At 47.1% G+C, this 19,857-nt stretch overlaps 2 long non-coding RNA genes across 4 annotated transcripts; one reads left to right on the top strand and one right to left on the bottom strand.

Moving 5' to 3' along the window:
- Positions 1-231: 231 nt before the first annotated feature.
- LOC102149863 (uncharacterized) lies at positions 232-6,138 on the bottom strand. 2 transcript variants are annotated; one of them, XR_011432270.1, is made up of 3 exons: positions 6,002-6,138; positions 4,907-5,031; positions 232-2,435 (listed from the first exon to the last, which is right to left on the bottom strand). It is a non-coding gene; the product is annotated as an uncharacterized lncRNA (long non-coding RNA). The 2 variants fall into 2 exon arrangements; XR_011432269.1 differs by lacking the exon at positions 6,002-6,138 and adding an exon at positions 5,619-5,757.
- Positions 5,871-18,327, top strand: LOC111772218 (uncharacterized). Of its 2 annotated transcripts, none has more exons than XR_011432268.1 (3): positions 5,871-6,130; positions 16,641-16,785; positions 18,040-18,327. It is a non-coding gene; the product is annotated as an uncharacterized lncRNA (long non-coding RNA). The 2 variants fall into 2 exon arrangements; XR_002806105.2 differs by having other exon boundaries at positions 5,891-6,259.
- Positions 18,328-19,857: the final 1,530 nt, after the last annotated feature.

Genomic DNA, 19,857 nt, shown 5'->3' with positions numbered 1-19,857 from the left:
AAACCTGAATGAAGTGAAGGAACAGCCAGTGCAAAGGCCCTGAGGTGGGAGCGTACCTGGCAGGCTCTGGGAACAGCAAGGCCGCCTGTGCAGCTAGCAGAGAGTAAATGCGTGGAAGTGAACGGAGAGCTGGGTGGAAAGGGGTGCTCACATTCTGGTGGGCATTTGTCAGCCACAGTAAGGACATTTGATTTTGTTACACATGTGATGGGAAACCAGTGAAGGGCTTCTGAGCAGGAGAGTAATATGATTTATAATATGATTATTTAAATAATTTTAAACAGATAATACATTCAAATGTTCAAAAAGAAATACATAAAAAGGCTGAAAAATGCAAAGGCTGTGCAAAGCCTTGCTCCCGTCTGTCCCCCATCTCCTTATTCCCTCCCTTCCAGCAACCACATGTATTAGCTTCTTGGTTGCCCTTCCAAGGTTTCCTTATGCAAACACAAGCTTATATTCAGTTAACATTTGTATAGCACTTATTACATGTCAGACCTTATCCTAAATTCCTTAAAGGATTAACTCATTTAATCCTTATAACCCAACCCTGTGAGGGAAGTACTATTAGCCTTATTTTGCAGGGGAGGAAATCAGGGCACAGAGAGGCTAAGTTTCTTGCCCAAGATTGCACAGTTTCTAAGTAGCTATCTTAGTATCCTAGGGCTGCCATCATAAATTACCACAAACTGGGTGGCTTCAAACAACAGAAACTTATTCTCGCACAGTTCTGGAGGCCAGAAGTCCAAAGTTGAGGTGTTGGCCGCGTTCGTTCCTTTTAGAAGCTCTGGGGAGAGTTTGTTCCATGCCTCTCTGCTAGCTTCAGGCGGTTGCCAGCAATCCTCGGCGTTCCTTGGCTTGCAGAGGCACCACTCCGACCTCTGCCTCTGCCTTCATATGGCCTTCTCTACTGTGTGTCTGTCTCTGTGTCCAAATTTTCCTCTTCTTGTAAGGAAACAGTCATATTGGATTTAGAGTCCACCCTAATCAGATACGACCTCTAACTTCCATCTGCAAAGACCCTATTTCCAAATAAGGTCACATGCACAGGTTCCAGGTGGACATGAATTTTGGTGGGACACTATTCAGCCCAGTATAGTACCAGAAAGTGTATTTGAACTCAGGGTATCTGGCTGAGTCTGTGCACTTAATCACTAATTCTGTTGCTACTCAGTAAGATTATAAATATATAATCTACAAAAGGTAGAATATCATATATGCTGCTCTGCACCTTGCTTTGTAAAGTTAATACACTTTACAGAGCTTTCCCAACAGGACACACAGATCTCCCTCATTCTTTTTCGTAGTTGCATAATATTCCATTAAATGGATGGACTATACTCCACCTAACATAATCCCTACTAATGGACAGTTGTTTCCAGTCTTTTGCTATTTCAAACAGTGCTGCAGAGAATAACTTTATACATACATCATTTCTCACTTGTAAAAGCATGTCTGAAGGATAAATTCTCAGAAGTAGGATATCTGGATGCATTTATAATTATGATAGATTTTGCCAAAATGCCTTTTTGGGGACCTGTACCAATTTATGTTCACATGTGTGAGAGTACTGTTTCCTTACAGAAAGTATGGTAAACTTCTGGATTTTTTGCCAGACTGATAAGAAATGGTATCTCAGTGTGGTTTTCCTGATTTTCATTTCTTTCGAGAGAGCTTCATACGTTTAGAAGCCATTTGTACTTTCTTTTCTGGAAACTGTCAGTTCATATCCTATGCCTGTTTCTGTTGACTGTTGATCCTTTTAATGAATTTCCAGGAATTCTTTATAAAGAGATGACCCTCTGTCTGTGATGTGAGTTGCAAATATTTCCCTCTATTTGTCATTTGTCTTATGACTTTATTTATAGTGTTTTACCATGCAAAGTTTTTGATTTTTATATAGTTGACCTTATCAATCATTTTTTGTGGCTTTTTGGTTTTTGAGTCATGGTTAGACTTTTCCCATGATGAGATGATAGAGTCTCCTCATGTTTTCCTCTAGTGCTTTTCTGGTTTAATTTTGATTTTTCAAACATTTACATCTTTGATCCTTTTGGATCTTAGCCTGGTACTCGAGGTGAAGCACAGATCCAATTTTTTTTTCCCTCTTGGCTACCCAGTTGTCCTAACACTGTTTATTAGCCTGTTCTCCACTTTGAGATGCCACCTTTATCAAATACTAAATCTCTGTACAATTGGGTCTATTTCTGGACATTCTATTCCAGTCCATTGGTCTGTTTGTCTCTTCCTGCACCCAAATCAAGTTGTTTTAACTATTGAGGCTTGAAATACTACTATCTATAGTAGCAAGATTAGTGTTCCTTTTTCTTTTTTTCATAGTTTCCTGGTATTCTTTTCTCTCTCTCTTCTTCTTCTTCTTTTTTTTTTTTTCTGAGAGTTGGGGAACCTAAGGAGATCTCATGGGACTTATACCCCTGTAGGGAAACAGACAATAAAAAAATAATTACCTGTCACTTGGTAGTGCCAAGGAAAAATAAATAAAGCAGAAGGCAAGTAGGGGGTAGCATTTAGATGGGCAGGCAAGGAAGGCCCCTGGACGAGGTGGAGACACCTTTGTGAAGGGAGGGAGGCCGCATGGGTACCTGGGAAGACATGCCCAGCAGGACCAAGGACAAATGCAAAGGCTGAGACAGGAGCATGCCTGGCATGTAGACAAACAGCAAGGCAGCCAGTGCAGCTGGAGTGGAGTGTTCAGAGGGGACAGTGGGAGGCAAGAAGGTCGATCAGGCAGGCCTTGCAGGTCACAGCAAGGACGCTGGCTTTACCTTTGAGGTGGGGAGCCACGGGAGGGGGCTGAGCAGAAGAGTGACATGTTCTGACCTCCCTTTTAACAGGATGGCTCAGGCCACAGTGGGGACAGGAGACTGTCTGGGTGAGGGCAGCGGCAGGGAGGGCCACAGGATCTGGGATGGGTGAATGAATTGTAACTTGGTTTTCTTGTCCATCTCCTTTACCGAACTGTGAGCTTTGCAAGGACAGGCAGTGAGGTTATTCAGTGATATATGTACAAAGTAGGCACGGATAAACATTTGTGTGAGGAAGAGGGGAGGGAGGACAGACTGGAGGAGGCAGGAGAGGCAGAATCCCCTGGCGAATGGCTCTGCAAGGCCACAGACAGTAGAGGGAGCAGTGTGATGAGGGAGCCAGCTCCCTAGCAGGGACAGAGGCCAAGAGGGGCTGAAGCTGGGGAAGCTGGGTCCCCAACCTGCTGCCCACCCAAATCAGGATCTGTGACCCCCATCAAGGACCAGGCTACATGGTTTATGCTGGATTTTTGCCCCCACAGGGACCCTGGAGGGAAGCTCTGTTCCTCAAAATGAGAGGGTTCAAGGGTGAGGTGGCCCAGGAGAGAGAGCAACTTTCCTAAACTCTGGGACACTGACGCCCTGGGAAGGGATAATTTGCCCCCTTTACAGATGATAAAGTGAGGCTCCAAGAAGGAAAGGAACTCACCCAAGGTCACACAGTGAATAAGTGGCCCAGCCCAGATTCAGGGGCTTGGTGTCTATAAGACCAATTCTGGTCTGAGTCCCTCTACAGTTTTGGGGAGTGACAAAGTGCGGAAGGAAGGGATGATGACTCCTGGCATTCAGCCAGCTTTTAGCTGTTGCCCAGGCACAGCTGCGGAGGCCCCAGTGGGGTCAGACCCCACTGTGGGGAACAGGAGCCATGGGACCCTTTAGGACCTCATGATGCTTCGGGAAGAATGGGCCCGGGATCAGGGTAGGCAGACAAGAGGCACCAAGCTGAGGGGCAGAGGAAAGAGGTTGGGCTTTGAAGTTCAGCCCGGCTTTGCCACCATCTCACTGTGTGACCTTAGGTAAATAGCATCCATCCAGAAACTTCAGTTTGTGCACCTGTAAAATGGGAACAGCATCTCCTGCCTCACAGGGCTGGCATGGGGTTGAATGAGGCAATTGGAGTCCAGTGCTATCTGAAAATGCTTCCTTCGTGGCCTCCCCCAACTCAGACTGGGTTGCTCATGTCCCTGTCCCCAGAAGAGGCTGATTGGCTGCTTCTAGGTGAAAGAGAACATGAGCTGTGACAGTGTCTCGAGTCCCAGGCCTACAAGTGGATCCCGGCTGTGGGGGATCTGGTCTTTGCTGACGCCTATGGGCCCTATGGGTAAGCCTGCATGAGCCCTCAGGACAGGCACGTGGACCCTGCCTCTGCACCCAGTACCTCAATGTACTTGCTTACTCTGGGCCTCAGTTTCAGGGAATCTCTTGAGCATTGGTTGGGAGCGGGCAGGAATCGAAGGCCTTCTAATGGGCAGATGGAGTAGGCTGCTTCAAAAGGCGCAAGCTCCCTGCCTCTGACGTATGTAAGCAGAGACTGGACAAGCACTGGGCAAGGATTCACTCACTCACTCATTCGATAGATATTAAATAGTGGCAAGAAAGTGTGTACTTGATATCGTGGGGCCTGGTCAATGAACCCCTCATCCCCACCCCTGGGAGGAAGGAAACTGAGATTTTTTTAACATTTTATTTTTCCTTCTCCACAAAGTCCCCCGGTTCATAGTTGCATATTTTTAGTTGTGGGTCCTTCTAGTTGTGGCATGTGGGATGCCGCCTCAGCATGGCCTGATGAGCAGTGCCACGCTCGCGCCCAGGATCCGAACCGGTGAAACCCTGGGCCACTGAAGCAGGGCAGCTAACTCAACCACTCGGCCATGGGACTGGCCCCAGAAACTGAGATTTGAAGGACAAGTATGAGTTAGGTAGGGAAGAAAAGAGTGTTTAGGTCTGAGGGAACAGCAGGTGCGAGAGCCAAGAGGCAAGAGAGAGCCCTGCATTTTCAAGGAGCTGAACGTTCAGCATGGCTAGAGGGTAGGAAGTAAGAAGGGCAGTGGCTGAGCTGGGTGAGGTCAGGAGTCACTCACCAGTTCTCAAGTGAACGGGGACCTATATTAGGGGTCAGGATCCACCGCGTCCCATGATGGTCAAGGATGAGGAGTTAGCCAGGTGAAAGAGGATGCGGCAGGGAGGGAACCATCTGTGCAAACACCTGGAAGAGAGGAAAGAGAGCTGAAAGCAGCTCAGTCTGGCTAGAACCTGGCTGGGAGAGAGGGGAGGGGGCTCGGCTGAGACTAGAAGCCCAGGGTCTTGCTGAGTAGCCTGAGGGCCATAGGGAGCCATGGAAAGGTTTTATGCAGGGGAGTGACCCAACTTTGGAAGGAACATTGAGGAAGGTTGTCTGGGATGCCCTTTAAGGTCCCTGCAGACCCTAAGACCCGGCAGAACCTCTGGGAGGTCCAGCCCTCTTAAGCACAACCTCATTAGAGCCATCTCTGGGAGGATGAGGAAGCTCCTTTGTTAGAGGGACCTCCGAGAAGTCAAGTGACACCAGCACGTGGGGTCTGGTCTCAGCTCATCACTCACTAAGTGACTCAAGAAGTCTTAGCTCCCAGAACCTCAGGGCTAGAAGGACAATTCTCTCATTCTAGGATGGGGAAGTGAGTCCCCAGAAGTTAAGCGAAATTGCTCCAGACCACAGAGCCAATCAGTGGCAGGGTCAGGATCAGGGAGAAAGAAATCAGCATCTACTGAGCGCCTAGTACGTGCCAGTCCAGCGCTGGGCACTTTATACATTACATCATTGAATGCAGGTACCGCTTCAGTCTGCAGATGAGCAGACTGAAGTCCAGAAAGCATGACTCTTGCGCCGGGTCACACAGAGCTAAGGCTAGAAACCAGGTCTGCAGACTCCTCGTCCGGCAGCTCTTTTAGGTCTGAGTTTGGGGTGGAGGGAAGAGGCGGAGCGTGTTCTGGAGAGTGAGGGGGAGGGTGGGGCTGTGTTTTTGGGACTTTCCTCGCTGAGGTCAGAGGCCCGAAATAGCCACGCTCGGGTGACCTCCCGGAAGCTTGGTCACACTCTGTCCTGCCGCTGCAGGGAGCGGTCCAACCGCAGCGCGCACCCCTCCGCTGTCCCATCGTCCCGCGGAAAGGCGTGAGCCTCCCCAAACGCTCGGCGCTACCGGAACGTGCCCTCGGGGGACCGCGACTCGTTGAAGCCGCTCTACTGCGCACTGCCTCGCGCTGTCTACGGAGACGCTCGCCCCACTCCGCCTTCTACTCCCACGGCGTCCGCTCCGACAGCAGTGGCGGTGAGTGTGGCCGCGCCCGCCAATCGGGAAGCAGAGGCTGGCTCCGGGCACGCCTCCCTCTGTGACGTCACGCAACCGGCCCGGAAGCCCCGCCTCGTGGCCTTGTCTGGGAAAGGCCACGGGGAGCAGGTGGGTAGGGGCTCTCGAAGGGTGAAATAACTCCCATGAATCGGGCACATTATAACTGCCCTGAGAAATACAGGCAGGTGAATAGGTTCCCAATTTTAAAATGTGTTTATTCACTCAATCATTCCTCATCCACTCATCCGTCTGTCCATCCATCTGTCCATCTATCTGTCCATCCACTGGACCAAAGCTATTGGGTGCCTCCTGTGTGCCAGGCGCTGAGCTGGGTGCTCGCGATAAATAACGACGAGGCCTGTGCTTGTGCACGGGGAGCTCGGAGTCTAGTGAGGAAGTCTGACAGTAGCAAATGCTTACACCAATCATGCCTTTATTACAATTGTGATCAATTCTAGGAACATAAGGTACAGGCTGCTGGAATAAAGAGTGTTTAATTTACATTGGGGGCTCAGGTCTCTGGAGAAGTTACATTCGAGCGGACTCCTGAAACAACAGAAGTGTTCCAAGCAGAGAGAAGAGCTTGTGGAAAGGCGTTGAGGTTGGCTGGCACCTGGGGAGTTCTGGGAAGGAGAAAGAAGGTTCTGGCTAGAAGAGAGTTGGGGGAGGGGAAGCACTGAGCTAAAACTATGGAGGTTTGGGGGAGCAGATGATTGAAGACCTTGAAGGCCAGAGTAAAGAAGTAGAACTTTATTCAACTTATTTGTTGAGTATGGTGGGCAGCCACTGGGGGCTTTAAGCCGGGGGGTGTCACTTGATCTAATGTGTTTTAAGATCTTCCTGGCTCTGTGTGGAGAATAGACAAAAGTGGACACAAGGGGCAAGAGCGGACACAGGGAGACCCATTAGAAGGACCTTGCAGGTGTCCTCCAGGCCTGAGGGGAGCGAGCTAGACGATGAGAGAGGGGTCGTGTGGGTGGAGAGTCATGAACAGACTCAAGAAATTATTAGAAGATAGAATCTACAGGCTGGCTGGTTGCTGGATTGAATGTGGGGGATGGGTGAGGCAGAGGGAGATTAAGTTCCTTTATTCGACAATTATTTATAGAGTCCCCTCTGGGTTCCAGGCACTGTTCTAGAGAGACTGTCTGAGTTCAAAACCCTGCACTGTCACTTGCTAGCTGTTTACCATAGGGGAGTTATTTAACCTCTCTATGCCTTGATTTCTTCATCTGTAAAATGAGGATCCTAGCAACGCTCAAGAACATTGTTGTAAGGATTAAATGAGTTAATTTACATAACCCCTAGGACCTGGGTGTTTGGGACTTAGTTCTGAGGCTGAGTACTTGGACTTGGGTACTTAGGGCTGGGTGCTTGGGCCTGCTTCTTGGAGTAACCAAGACTCTATTTCTTTACTGGCCTTATACAGAAAATAAAACAGGGTCATGTGCTGGCACAGTGCTTCTCACACTTATCTGCACGTTAGAATCACCTGGAAATTTTTTTGAAAATTCTGAAGTCCAGGCTGCACCCCAGACCACTTAAATCACAATCTCTGTGGGTGAGACACAGGTGTCAGTATGTTTTGAAGCCCCCAGGTAATTCCAGGAGCAGATAAGTTTGGGAACCACTGTAGTAGATAGGAGCAAAGTAGGTGGTTGTGGAGGGCTTCTCTGGGTAGGTGACATTTGAGCGGAGACCAAAGAGTGAAGAAGAAAGTTCAGGGGGGAAAGCCTTTGGGCGAATGTCTGGCTTAGGTAGATGCCTGCCTGGAGGTGCCTTTGCCCGAGGTGGGGAAGACTGAGGGAGGAACGGGCTTGAGTCAGTGGGTTCCAAGAGACTGGGTGAGAAATCATGGCTGAGTGAAGATGCTCGGCCCCTTCCCCAGGTCAGCACTGGAGCAGCTGGACGGATCTGTGCTCCTGGGGGGCTGTGGGTATGAGGAGGTGAGCCCTTCTGGCTCATCAAGAACTCATGGTTGCCACTGTGGGACACCAGGGGCTACATCCTCATATCCACTAAGAACAAAACCAGTGATGTCACCACCACTGCCACCTACCCATCTTGCTGTGACCTATAGCTGAGCAGCCCCTGGCAGATACCCCTGCCCTCTGCGGAGACTTCCTTCCCTCCTCCTCACACCCACCCCTGAGAGAGGCAGACAAGGGCTGTGTGCTGGCAGACAGAGGTGAGGCAGAGGCCCAGACAGCCGTGCAGTGATGCTAAAGGGTGGTGGGCCCCAAACCAAGCCCCTGCCTCTCTGCCTCGGGCCAGTTTCAGGAGGCCTGCCTGGTCCTGACCTCCTGCCTCTGACCCTGTTGGGGAGATCTGGTTCTCCACTGAATGTGGGTGTGCTGGACAAGCAAATATGTGTGAATAGAAAAAAGGCAGTAAAATTGCACCAGTTTGGGTTTTGTGATTATTCACCATGGCTAGGCTGGCATTTCCTTAGTGCTGGCTACAGGGGAAGAGTCAGTCCAGTAAATACATCCTGGGAGAATGATCAAGGACAAGCTCTCCTATGGGGCCATGTCCCCACACAGCTGAAGAGCCACTGGGCCCCTGCCAGTTTCTGTCTGGCACTGGACACCCCACTGGGAGCTGGTGCTTGGAGCAGAGAATTTGGGGCAGATATTTGAGGCCAAGTACCTGGGGCCGGGTTACTGGGGCTGGATACTTGGACTTTGGTACTTGGAGCTAAGTGCTTGGGCTCACTTCTTGGAGTAACCAAGGCTCCATTTCTTTTTTGTTGTTGGCTTTTTTTGTGAGGAAGATTAGCCCTGAGCTAACACCTGTGCCAGTCCTCCTCTATTTTTTGTACATGGGATGGCTCCACAGCATGGCTGATGAGTGGAGTAGGTCCGCACCCGGGATCTGGGCCTGCAAACCCCAGGCCGCTGAAGCAGAGCATGCAGAACTTTAACCCCTGGCCATGAGGCCGGCCCCATGGCTCCATTTCTTTACTGGCCTTATACAAATCAGCCTGCCCCTACCCTAACCCCTTTCTGTGGCTTCACAGCACATGGGAAGGGTGTGACCCTGCCTGTCTGCATTGTCTGCTCCCTGGAGACCCCAGAGGGAAGAGAAATAGAAGGCTGCTCTGAGCCTCTTCATGGGTACTTCTTGGGGTCCCCTTTCTTTCCCGCTAAACCAGGAAGCCCATGCTCCCTAATCTTCTGCCCCTCCCCCACAGCCATCTGCTTAAAGGAAGTGGCTCTTCAGTTCTTCACAGGAAGCCACAGGCCTCCTCTGCCTCAGCTCACTCCAGCTACTGCTGACCCAGGCCCTCTGCTGGTCCAGGTCCCCTTCAAGGCTGGGTCCAGGGATGCCCTGATCCTGGCATCCCCTCTGCTTCCCAGTCAAGAAGTGTGTGCTTGTGTGAAGAGCTCCTCTCATTTCCTGTAAATCCCTGTGGCTCAGGTCGGGGAGAACAAGGTTGTGGGCCTGGAGGTGAGACCTATTTGCAGAGAGTCCTGAATGCTGTGCTCAGGAGTGTGGAGAGCTCAGCGTTGCAGCTCTCACCTCTCCTGGAAGGGAGAGGAGGGTGCGGGCCCTGCAGGCATCCTCAGGATTGACCACTCCCGTGAGCTTCAGGAGCTCCTGCTTCAGAGCGTGGGCAAGGTCTGAGCATCCATCTGTAGTGGGGTCTGCCTCAGGGAGGGCTCTTGGAAATTGTGGAGCTGTTCAAGGATGATGCAGGCTGATGAAGATTCCTGGATGGGACTGTACTGCCACCTGGTGGCCATACTAGCACATAGCACCATGGAATTGTATGAGGGCTGCCTGGAGAGGGAGTGAGCGGACTTTCAAGTTCTGGGGGCCAAAGAGGCCCTTAAAGAATAAAAGAAATATCTAGATAAAGGGATTTTGTTAAAGAGCAAGACACCTCTAACTTGAGCACTTGGGAAAGACATTCTAGGTCTAGATGAGAGTCCAACTTTTCTCCCCCTCCATTTTATAGACTAGGACACTGAGGTCCAGAAAGATGGTGAGGACAGAGGACCTCAACGTTGTTTTCCATCAAGTCAGCCACACAGATGGGATCTATTTTTGGACTTGTCTTAGGGTGTGGTCCCAGAGTGAGGAACTGCCCTGCTAGTTTCTAGTTACCCTCATTTGTGACCAAACATGGCATCTCTCAGCACCGTCACCCACCCTAGTCACCAAAGTTGGCACCGCAAGGTGGCTTTTGGCAGCTTCCAAAAATAAAATCCACTCTTGGAGGGCCGGGATCTGACAGGAACAAGGGGATTCAGAAGCATGTGCTTCAGGCTCAGTGGTTGTAGAGCAGGAGGCGCCCCGGAGACAATGGTATCTAAACCCCCCAGTTTTAAAAACGAGGAAGCTGGGACTCAGAGGGCAAGTAACCTGGCTGAGGAGCCCCACCCTGGAGCTGGGCCAGGGATCAGCTTTGTGTCTGAAGGCCGTTGCCAAGAAGGAGTTTAAAAGTGCAGTAGCATCCCCTGGCTTGTTGTATTAGTGAATTCTGGTCTGTGTTCATCATTCTGCATCGTACTTTGTAGACAAGATGATCGTGGTCTGTGAAGGCTGACAAGGGCCAGGACAGGTGACAGGAGATGGGAGTGAGGAGGTGGTGACACAGAGGGAGAAGCAGGGGTCATGAGTGATTTGGGGGCTCCTAATTTGTGCACTGTGAGCTCCCGGTAGGTGGGAACTGGGTCCATTCCACTGGGGTATCCTCAGCACCTGGCTCAGTGCCTGACACAGACTGAGTGCCTGCTCAGTGCCTGCAGAATGAAGGCAAGGTGTTATCCTGCGCAGGCCCCACGGGATCCTGTGGGAGGCACTGTATCCCCTTAAAGACGCGTCATTTTCAGTGTCATTCAGCCTGAGAGCTGCTGGGGGAGGAGTTGTCCATCTCTCTCAGGCCTTGATGCTGTTCAAGGCAAGAAGATGCGAATGGCACAAGTAGAGGGTGTATGCTCCTGGGGGCAGGGTACCCACCCTTGGGAGAAAGGAAGAACCGGGTATGTGAGCCCCAGAAAGTAAACCCTGACTCCAAAGGTCGATTATCTAATTCCTGGTTGTTATTTGGCAATTTCCTCTCTGCTTTATGCAAGTCCTTAATCATAATTATCTACTGAGGGCCCGCCATGTGCCAGGGAGCACGTTCACACTTTCCATTCATTATTTCATCTCATCTCTCTCTTTTTTTTGGAGCGATCAGTATCTTTTTTCCCCTTTTTTTGCAGGGAAGCATTTGCCCTGAGCTAACATCTGTTGTCAATCTTCCTCTATTTTTTTTTTCTCCCCAAAGCCCCAGTGCATGGTTTTATATCCTAGTTATAAGTCCTTCTAGTTCTCCTATGTGAGCCACCACCACAGCATGGCAACTGAGAGACCAGTGGTGTGGTTCCACGACCGGGAAACAAACCCAGGGCACCGAAGCAGTGAGAGCACCGAACTTTAACCACTAAGCCTTCAGAGCTGGCTCTCATCTCATCTCCCAACAAAAACCCCATGAGGTAGACGCTATTATCATTTCAGTTTGTGAGGGAGGAAACTGAGTCACAGAAAAGTGAAGGAACTTGTGCTAGGGCACACACAGGTAGGAGATGGCAGGTCTGTAGGACTCCAGAGGAACATTCTTAACTACTATGCTCCACAGCTTTATTTGAAAACCCCAGCCCCATCTGTGCTAGGGAATATTGACTAAACGGCTAGGGGCCTGTGTTTACTTGGATTACACGACCAAGGAGCTTCAGGCTCCCCCCGCCCAGGCCTGCACAGTGGTGACAGCGGGTATTCTAAGGGTCCGCCAGGGAAAGAGCAAGAGGTCCAGTTGATGAGGATCAAGGCTGCCCCAGGGAGAGAAGCCCAAGGTGTCCTGCCCTACATACCGACCTATATCATCCTCTTGGAAGCATAGGTGTCCTGACCTGATCCGACCCGATTCGTATCCAAAGTTATAGGACCACCTGATAACCAGACCCCACCTGCACTGACACCATTTTAATGACGTTTTTACATAATCTTTCCTTTGTCTAGCAAAGAAATAACTCACATACCTATGCCTTATAAATTTAGCCCTGCCCTCAACCTATTGCAGCTCTTACTGTCCATGGGTCCTGTCCCCATGCTACTCCATGCTATTCTCTGAATAAATGAGCACTGCTGCCAGACCTTGAGAGTCCAAGAAATCTTTCTTTCAACTCCTCGGCTCGCTGAGCCCACATCATTTCTTCTGGTGGCCCATACGGGGATCTTGCTTTATAGGCTTGTGAGCTTAAGTTCCAGTAAGTGTACTTTTCTTCCTTGTGCCTCCCTCTTTCTCAAGGATGGATCTAAATTCACTTCTCCATCGGGAACTTTCTCAGACAGCTGTATGAATCCACATTTGCTGCCCATGGTGACTCTATGGGGCAAAGCTCAAAGAGAATCAGTACCTTAAGCCTGAGGGTGATGAAGAATGAATTAACCCATTCCTTCCTAATCCTATCTCTAATATATACATTTTACATGGGCGTGGGTCGACCACTTAAGCCATTAGGATAGTCGCCGTTCTCCAAGACTCCTGTGGCAGGTTTCTTTTCCTAAGGCTGGATTGGGGTCTCTCCCTATGGCTCCTGGCCACACTCCAAACTGTGGGAAAGTCCCAGTCAGGACTCTGGTTCAAGGAAAGTACCAAACTCTAACCTTTGGTTGAGTGTGGAAACCCCTTCTTGGGAGAACAGCTCCAGGACGCAATTGGGTAGAATGTCCCCCAAACCGGTGGAAAATTCTTCACTGTTCTTCTCTATTCTTTTATCTCTGGGACTATTCACCAGGCACCTATTACTGCCAGGCATAATAGGGAAGGTATACAAGGGATGCAATGCAGGGGGACACCCCCATCACCCCTTGCTATAGGAACCCCACAGGAGGAACAGTGGGTAGGATGGGTAGGACACTGCCCCAGGTTCAGGGGGCATTTTATTTTTAAAGATTTTTTTTTTCCTTTTTCTCCCAAAGCCCCCCAGTACATAGTTGTGTATTTTAAGTTGTGGGTCCTTCTAGTTGTGGCATGTGGGATGCTGCCTCAGCATGGCTTGGTGAGTGGTCCCATGTCCATGCCCAGGATTCGAACCGGCAAAACCCTGGGCCACTGAAGCAGAGCACGTGAACTTAATCACTGGGCCACAGGGTTGGCCCCTCAGGGGGCATTTTCAAGGTAATGGACCCTTTTCTTTCATCGCTGTTAAAGTTACAATGGCCATTTTGGGCTCCTTTTGAGCTTTGCAACCGAGAAACAAAGAAATCTTTCAAGAGTCAAAGGCTCCACCCCTGGGAGCCCCCTGACTCTGGTTTTCAGGCCTGATCACCCTGGCGACCCCAAGTGGGGTGCCCTCTCTTGACGGTTGACTCATTGAGTATTTTAGGCACCTACTGAGTTGATTAAGAGGATAGGAGACCTGTGATTTATTCTGTGAACTGTCCTGCCAGTGTTGTGTGTCCCGGCAGGTACTGTCGTGTGACCCTTAATTTGATAACCCTAGGGAAGAGGCCATGAGGGCAAGGCCTGATCTCTTCTTTTCCTTTCTTTGTCTGTCTCATTCATCACCTCCTCTGTTGTCACCAAGTCAAGGTTAAGTTCAGGCTGGACCTAAGCAGAACATGGACCTTCTGTAAGATTGAAAACTTCAAAACCTTTTTGCCAGGGACTTAACTCACAATCCCAGTGCTGGGAGCCCCAGCCCCCCACCCACTCCAGGCCTTTGCCTCCTGCTTCCCTGGCTTGTATTGTGCTGGCTCAGGGACTAAGTGCCCCAGCTGAGTGGCACTTGACTAAATCTTATAACCATATTGATGCCCACAGTCAGGCCCTGTACCCTTTCTCCAGCCGCTGTCAGTCAGACACTGGCTTTACCACCATGGTGAACTCCACAAGCATCCCCGGAGACTCACCCTTGGGTGCATTTTAACTAATTGGAAACACTTTCAATTGGATGGGTTATGCCCCAGAAACTCCATCTTGGAGAAAACTTGAGGGGTTTCTCTGTGCCTTTGTGATGTAGTTGGACAGGTAGCTCAACCTATAATGTCATTTGAGTCACAACCCAGTTTCTGAGAAACCAAGAGCAACTGTCCTTGGAAATCCTTCTAAGGCTGGAAAAAGCAGCTCTAGAGTTGGTTCAGGTTCCACCCATTTCCCTTATCTCAAAGAGCTTGCAAATCCTCTAGGGACAATGGAGCTCATCACTAATTCCCAAGACTGAGGGAAAAAAAAAAGGGAAAAAGGAAAAAACGGCCATAAGCATGCCTTTGCCAAAAAAATCTATCATCTTAAATGTCTTCTCCACAAATATTAGCAAAAAGGCTCAAAACAAAATTTGGATTCATAGCTGGTGAGTTTGGGCAGTAATTTTTAAAACAATAGCTGTGGAGATTCTGTGTATGTGTGTCTATATGTACGTTATATGTGTGTGGTATTTTCCCTCTGGATGGTAGGGCCAAAATCAAGAGCTCTGTTTAATTGGCTTAAAGTAAGCGCTTATGTAAATTCTAAGTGTAGTAGAAATTAACCCAATGTCTTTTAAGTTAACATGATATAAATTAATCTTTGATAAATGAAAGTTTAAATTTGTTGGTTTGATTGAAATAGGCATATCCTTAGAATTGTCAGTATTTGGATATGATGCAGACATATACCCTGGGTTTACTAGTCAAATAAGTTCATATTGTCTGTTACAAATTCATCAGCAAAATAATAGCTTTAAATGATAGCTAATTTTGTCTAACGTCTCATGAAGTTTTTGTGGGTAATCTGAACATAATTGTTGGAAACAAATGATTTAAATAGACAAAAATGGGTAAGAGTTTCTGGGTACAATAATTGTTTTATGGTCTGTATACTTGGGAAAAAAGAACAGCTTCCAAATTCTTTCTGGTAACTTAAAACTTTAGAGTTTTGCCAAGTTAAGTTAAATAATAAAAATCTTTTGAGTATGTGGGTCATTTTTGGATAGGATGGAACACTGAAACCTTATTGCTGAACATTGTCTAAGTTATCTACTTTTAGCTTCTTATTGCAGAGAGGCTAAAGGATGTTTGGGTCAATTAGTAAACATGCCTGTGTTTTATTACTGTAAAGTAACATGTTTCTAGAAATTATGAAAAATGTTTAGAATACTGATATAAAAGGCAGTTCATAGTTGCTTAGCTTTTCCGTTTTTACTAGGGTCTGTAAGGGTTAAAAATTCTAATTAATATATATAATTAAAGCTACTGGAAATTAATAAGGAAAACAGCTCTGTATTCAAGGAAAGTAAAGTGTATGTTTTCAGTGAAGAGGGTATAAAGAATAGAAGTATTTCTGTTCATTGGGTTAAGAATGATAAATTTGTCCTAAAGTACTAAAGGGAAGAAAGCAAGCATGGGACAAATTCTGAATGTAAAAAAAAACAGTTGTAGAAGGTTTGTGAAAGAGAAATTCAGAAAGGAGTTTTATGCCTGGTCAAGTTGGCTAAGATTAAAGTAAATCCAATTAAGTAAATGAGTTTCAATGTTAAAAATAAGCTCATGCAAAAATTAAAATTTGGTTTTCTCTCAAAGAATAATTTTCTTGAACTTTTGGCCTGCTGTAAGTCTACCTAAAAGACAGAAAACCTGTGTTTTGCTAAAATAATCTCCTATGTTCAGAAAGGAAGAGGTCTCTCTTAAGATTTTTTGACTATTTTAACTGCTCTTGACTGTTTCTGTTGTCACTTTGAATAGATACCTGAGCATTGTTTTGCAGTGACCGTTGTTTCCTATTTGAACAAGTGTCTTAAAAACTTTTGATGTTTTTGACAAGCTTCTCCCTCAAAAAAAAATTCAAGTCCTGAATGAAGGCTTTCTTTTGACCTGGTAGAAGGAAGAAAATTTCTCTGAGGATTTTCAGAGGGCCCCTGAGACTTCTCAATGAAATTTGCTCTCTTCCTTTAAGGAGGAAAATACTAAACTAATTAGGCTTATTTGGTCTATTAAATTATATGGGGAGCATTGTCAAAGAAGTGATGATAAACTTTCTTAGGTGGTATTATGTGGGTGAATGCTATTGATATAGGTGTTATGAAATTATATAACATTCCTAAAATTCTAATCTGTCCTGGTTATCAGCCATAATTCTAGTTATTATCTTAAAGTGTTGTATGTCATAGAAGTAGCCAAGTTTCTTTGTCAATTGCCCTTTTGAGTCTTTTGTCATTTGCAGATAGTTGCTGTTTTACTTTATGCTTTTGCAAATATGTTTCATCTTCAGAGAAATTCAAGGAAAAGATTCTGACACAGGATTCTACAATACAGGTTTCTGATAAACTTTGAGGTGGTAAAACTGAACTGGGTAAGAACTTATAGAATTCTAACAGAGAAACTGATGACCTCATAAATCTGCTAACAGAAGATTAAGATCAAGAATCAATTATACAGGACTGTATGAATTGATGAGGATGTTTATAATTCTTTATGTTTTTTGTTTGAAATGTTGTTTTTTTATGTTTTGTTTTCTCAGATTTAAGGAAATCTTTTTCTCGTTTCTCTTATGCTAATGATGACTTATGGCAATTTGGTGAAATTATACCTTTGTGAGCAGAACTGAAACACTTATCTTTTTCTCCCTACCTGATCTCTCCAGAATTTGGAAACTCAGTGAGTGAGTGAGTATGGTTATTTCATGGCAATATAGTTATTTGCATAAGTTCAATAAGAATCTGTTCTCCTTATAATAGGACACATTTGGAAACATTGGTTATCTTACCAAGTCTTTGACTGGAATGTCATATTTGAGAGAAACATACAGATTCAGATATGACAATACAGCCTTTCAGGAACAAAGATTGGACTTTCTAGAATAAAGCCACTGGGAAACATTGGCCTGGTACCTTGTTTACAGAGATTCTAGCAATCTTACCTGGTAAGTAAGGAAGCTCACTTATCTGGCAGGTGCAAGGAACCTCGAAGTATTTGGGGGGGCCTCGAAAACAGAGGAATCCACCCAAATCTGTAGGTACTGCAGGCAAAATCTGATGGAAAGTCCTTGGCTGGGTTTTTCTGGCCTCAAGAGGCCTTTACAGTTCAATCTGAGATTCCTCATAGAAAACTCCAGCAAAGCAGATTTAAAAGAGTCTATATGATCAATTGTTATTCTTGCTGCACTTATGTAAATAATTGGACCAAGTTTTATTGAAACTACACTTATTTTGAAAACCAGTTAATCTTAGTTTGACTATTTTTTGTAGAAATGAGGGTGATTTTAGAGAGAAAAATTATGTTTCAGTAGAAGCTATAGTACACATGCATGGATATTCAATTCTAGCTCTTCTCTTCTACAAGATTCATCTATTACTAATCATAATGTCTCCTTGTGGCCATCCATCTCTGATGCCTGGGAGCTCCCTGGCTACAATCAAACCTTTTCCTTCAATTCTACTGCCCAAATACTAACTAGATTTGCCTTGTCACAGGTGGATCATAAACAGCAAGTTCCAAAGGTAAAGTCCCCAACCTATCGATACACACAGAAGGGACTATACCAAATTTGGGAGAAATATATTTGGCTCACTCCTACTAGTGGCCTAATAGCACCTGACCTATGGGACAAATTCCCCGTTATATGTGTTCTCATATCATAGCCTTAAAAAATACTGATTGGTTTGGGACTGACCAGGGTAGACGGCCCAGCATATGTTGGTTAGCCCCTAATGGCACTCAATGGTTATGTGGCTCCAACTTATGGCCTTGGCTGCTGCCTGGATGGATTGGACGATGCACCCTAGGCTTCATCTGGATGCAAGGTAGAGCTACATTTACTATATCTTCTCCTGTTAACCTACCCAACCTACGACAATGCTGGACCCATTCTGTCTTCCACTGGTATGATCACCTTGCCTCTATTTTCCTTCCCCAATTAGGAATTGAAAGTATCATCTGGCACATGGAAGCCCTAAACAAGTTTACCATGAAGACATTAAACGATACACAACATAGCCTTTCGCTGCTCGATTTAGAAATATCCCAAATGCATAAGGCGGTCCTCCAAAATCAAATGGCATTGATGTCTTGACAGCAGCACAGGAGGGCACTTGTGCCATTATAAAAACCCAATGCTGTGTCTATGTTCCTGACTACCATCAAAATATCTCTGTATTCCTATCTGATATGAGCCACCAAATTAAATCTGTGTCTTACCCCATCCCTGAGTGATTGGTTGGACTCCTGGTCATTTTGGACTCTGGACTACTATCAAAGCCTTATTCATTGGGGTAATCATATTGCTTGCATTTCTTATTATTATTTGTTGTCTATCTCATTGTTTGTCTTCCACATGTCAACAAAGTTTCGCCTTCTGGACCACTTCTCGTCAAATGATTCTCTCACCTTCAGATGATCTGTATACCTTGTCTGCCTTGGACTCTGCAGGTGCAACCTTCCAGTCCATTGGACTTCCTGCTTGAACCCCTATGGCCCCATTTAGGGACAGCTCTATGACCTTGTACAGCCAGAAGTAGTTACAGAAGATTGACCATCTTCCATATCCCCAAAGGATTTCCGGGCCAAATGGGTTCAGGGGGTGTTTTATGATGAGGCTCAAGGCTGCCCCAGGGAGAGAAGCCCAAGGCATCCTGCCCTACACACCGATCATCCTCTTGGAAGCATAGGATGTCCTGACCTGATTCGACCTGATTTGTATCCAAAGTTTTAGGACCACCCAATAACCAGACTCCACCTGCACTGATACCATTTTAATGACTTTTTTACATAGTCTTTCCTTTGTCTTGTAAAGAAATAACTCACATACCTATGCCTTATAAACTTAGCCCTGCCCTCAACTCATTGCAGCTCTTCACTGCCCATGGGCCTTGTCCCCGTGCTGCAGCTTTTTACTGTCCATGGGTCTTGTCCTCACCCTACTCCATGCTATTCTCTGAATAAAGCAACACTACTACCAGACCTTGAGAGTCCAAGAAATCTTTCTTTTGACTCCTCAGCTCACCAAGCCTGTGTCACAGTCACTCCTTCCCATTGAAGATCGGGGAAGGTGAAGGACAGGGAGATGGGCGGACACTGACCTCAGGCTCAACTTCACCCACATATATTGAGCACCTACTCTGTGCCAGGCCTGTACCGGGCAGTGGGGAGAAGAGATAAATTAGGTATAATGCCCTCCCTGTAAGGGCTGAGGAATACACTCTTAGGTCTCTGGGATGTCAACCCTTTAGACAAACTGGGTGCCATTTACAGGTCTCAGCAGAGGGTGATACTTGAGACCCCACCTCCCTCTGTGAGCAGAAGTCCATGTGGTCTGCCCCTCCATGGATGGCCCTAGCCATCATGGGACTCTGCTGAGGCCCTGTGGTGAATATCAGGTCAGGGGACTCAGTCCAACTTCTGCTCTTGTACACAAGCCACAGAGACAGTTTTTGAGGTGCAGATGGTGCCTCCACACCTGTGCACCTCTTCCACAGACAGTGCTTCTCTAGGGGCCCAGGGCAAGCCAGCAGAGGCCAACACCTGGAGACGTGGCATTGGACCTGCGGGCAGGAGCAGGCGGGATGGGACCTCTTACCCACCCACCCACATTTGTAATCGAAGAAGAATTTCTGGATTATAAGTGGGGCTGGGTGGGGGAGGCCTGAGGACAGCTGGCTTTGCCCTTTTGTGATCAGCTTTTGAGGTTCACACATGGCCACTTCCCAGGGGTGCAGCTCGCCCTGGGAGGCTGGTCTAGC

The sequence above is a fragment of the Equus caballus genome, chromosome 2, assembly GCF_041296265.1.
Source record: "Equus caballus isolate H_3958 breed thoroughbred chromosome 2, TB-T2T, whole genome shotgun sequence".
In the NCBI taxonomy this organism is placed as follows: domain Eukaryota; kingdom Metazoa; phylum Chordata; class Mammalia; order Perissodactyla; family Equidae; genus Equus; species Equus caballus.
This window is presented reverse-complemented; position numbering and strand designations above follow the sequence as displayed.